Source organism: Gracilinanus agilis, chromosome 2 (genome assembly GCF_016433145.1).
Source record: "Gracilinanus agilis isolate LMUSP501 chromosome 2, AgileGrace, whole genome shotgun sequence".
Lineage (NCBI taxonomy): Eukaryota > Metazoa > Chordata > Mammalia > Didelphimorphia > Didelphidae > Gracilinanus > Gracilinanus agilis.
Window position 1 is genome coordinate 191,678,264 of NC_058131.1, and position 3,368 is coordinate 191,681,631.

Consider the following 3,368-nt stretch of genomic DNA (forward strand, 5'->3'; position numbering starts at 1 on the left):
CATAATATTATGCATATGAAGAGAGCTACAAATGACTCCAAAGTCCACCTACTACAAATCTCTCATTTTACTATTAAAGCAAACAAGGATAAGGAAGTCTAAGTGACTTACCCAAGATTGCACAAATAATGTGCATCAGAGGTGGGATTTGAACATGTGTTATGACTCTAAAGCCAATGTTCTTTCCACATCATCATTCTTTAAAATAAATTATCTCAGTAACTCATCAACTCCCCTGAAATCTATCCCACATGAAAATACTTTAAAGAAGAAATATAAGATGAAATTATAAACAAAACTGATCAATCCATTGAAAATGTCTAAAAATAAGCACGTTTCTCACATAAATCTACCTACTACAGAAAAGTTCAAGATGAGATGTCTTTACATGTCTTTTTCTTTAAGACTAGGTTTGTTCTTAATGATTTTGAAACATTCTTTTCTGATTGTTTTGTAACAATTCTATCTATTTTTATTTAGTAGATGTGTATATTATATTCTTGAGTTCTTGCTTCATTATGCATGATCATGTAAAATTTTTCATTTTGTCTGTATTTATCATATTAATCATTTATTTTGGCACTAAAATATATAATTATATTCATTTAGCAAAATATTTATTTTATCAATTTAAAAACTTCTAATTTATTTCCAATTTTTGCTAACACAAAAAGTAATCCTATAAATGTTTTGGTAAAAACAGATCTTTTTTCAATGAATTCCTTTCTGCAATGAAATCTATGGTTTAAATGACATGAGAATCTTAGGAAATTTATTTGCATACTTCAAAACTCCTTTCAAAAGTAATTTATTGGAACCCTTAGGGAGCTGAGCATGAGGATGTGCACACAGTTTCATGGGTCTCTAGGACACTTCCCTCCAGACCCATGCTTTAGGCAGACACCAGACAGGCTTAGGTTATGTCCCTGCCTCTACAGTCCCTTACAAGTACTTGAAAGTGAAATCTCTAAATAAGGTGATGGCTACTCTCTTGAACCCCCAACTCTTGACTCCACATGAACAAGACTGGATCCTGAGAATCAGTGTACCTTGCAGGCAAGATCCAATCTTAGGAAGAGATAATTCAGACCTTGAAGCTGCTCGGCAGAGTTTTAGGTGGTATCAGTACCCAGAAGTAGCTGGACCACAAGAAGCCCTCATCCAACTCAGGGAGCTCTGCTTTCAGAGGCTAAGGCCAGAGATTCACACAAAGTTGCAGATCCTGGAGCTGTTGGTGCTAGAACAATTTCTCACCATCCTTCCTGGAGATATCAGGATTTGGGTGAAGGCACAGCATCCTACAAATAGCAAAGAGGTGGTGAGCCTGGTGGAAGACTTGACCCAAACACTTGAGGAGAGAGTGGATTCATGTCATCCCTCCATAAAGAAGTTACTGAAATTTAGTTTTGGAAATAATGCCTTGCATATTTAAGCTATGAATCCTCATGATGCTAGCCTTCTTCAAGTGGAGGAAAGAGAAAAAGAGAGAATCGCTCCTGAACTTCTGACTTTGAGATCTCAGGTATCTGTGACATTCAAGGATGTGGCTGTGGATTTCACCCAAGAGGAGTGGGGGCGATTGGATTCAGACCAGAGGGACCTATACCTGACTGTCATGCTAGAGAACTACAGGAACCTAGTCTTTCTGGGACTTCTAGTTTCTAAACCAGAATTAATTTTCCATATGGATCAAGGGGAAGAGCCAAGAATCCTGGAAAGAGAAGTCTCAAAAGCTTGGGACACTGGGACTGAAAGCAAAAGGTCAGTTCGTAATCCATCCATTTCTATTGAAGAATCATTTTTGGAAAGACTTAAAATGGTTGGTCCAAAAATTCCCCAGGACAAGATTGGGAATACAATGTCAAGGCAGAGAAGCAACAACATATTTGGGGGAAACACTCTGAGGAAATAATAGTAGCCAACAAAAAAAATTATGATGATGACCAGGGATGTAATAAATTAGAGAAAAGTTATAACTTGGAGCCAATCCTTTTTCCCAAAAGAACAAATTTTATGGAAAAGAGACTCCATAAATATGATGCACATGATATGGTATGCATTGAGTATTCAGATATGCTTAAATGTGATATAATCCCTTCTGGGAAGAAACTTTGCAAGAATAATCAATATGAGGAAACTTCTATTCATTGATCAGATTTAATGCCATATGACTTACATAATGGGGAAAGAGTGTACAATTATAATGAATGTGTGAAATCTTATAATGAAAGTATAAGCATTACTCAACAATAGGTAATTCATACTCAAGAGAAACGCTATAAATGTAATGAATGTGGCAAAGCCTTTAGCCAGAGCACATTCCTTACTCAACATCAAAGTATTCATACTGGGGAGAAACACTATAAGTGTAATGAATGCAGTAAAGCCTTCAGACAGAGAATACACCTTGTTCAGCATCAGAGAATCCACACTGGAGAGAGGCCTTATGAATGTAATGATTGTGGAAAAGCCTTAAGCCAGAGATCCCACCTTGTTCAGCATCAGAGAAACCACACTGGAGAAAAACCTTATGAATGTAATGAATGTGGCAAAGCTTTCAGGGACAGCTCATCGCTTATTCGACATCAGATCATCCATACTGGAGAAAAAACATATGGATGCCTTGAATGTGGAAAGGCTTTCAGTCATAGCTCAACCCTTATTCAGCATCAGAGAATACATACTGGAGAGAAACCTTATGAGTGTAAAACGTGGGAAAGCCTTTAGTCACAGCTCATCCTTTACTAAACATCAGAGAATTCATACTGGGGAGAAAAGTTATAAATGTAGTGAATGCGGAAGAGCCTTCAGCCAGAGCACACATGTTATTCAGCATCAAAGAATCCATACTGGAGAAAAACCCTATAAATGTAACCAGTGTGGAAAAGCCTTCAGTGAAACCTCATCTCTTACTTGACATCAAATAACCCATTCTGGAGAAAAACCACATGAATGCAATGAATGTGGGAAAACTTTTCGTTGCAGCTCTTCTCTTAGTCAACATCAGAGAATTGATACTGGAGAGAAATCCTATATGAGTGTGGTATATATAGGAAAACATTCAGTTGCAGATCATTACTTTGTAAACATAAAAGACTCCATATTGAGAAGTTATGTAAATGAAATATGTGATAAAACTTTTCAACAAGAGCTTATCCTTTATAGATATGTGAGAATTGATGCTAAAATGACATTGTACAAATGTTCACTATATTTACTTATAAGATACAACTTTTTAATAGTTACTTCATTAATCATCTGTATTTTCATCTGTTGGTCCTAATTACCAATAAAGATTATGACTCCTTATAACTCAGTAGGCCTTATTATATTTCATTATGGTCTTATGGAGCAAGTCTCCCCTTCAC

The 3,368-nt window shown here is 36.3% G+C and overlaps 1 pseudogene; it reads left to right on the forward strand.

Annotated features, from left to right (window-relative positions):
* The first annotated feature begins 979 nt into the window (after positions 1 to 979).
* LOC123233456 lies at positions 980 to 3,123 on the forward strand (annotated as a pseudogene).
* The last annotated feature ends 245 nt before the right edge of the window (positions 3,124 to 3,368 follow it).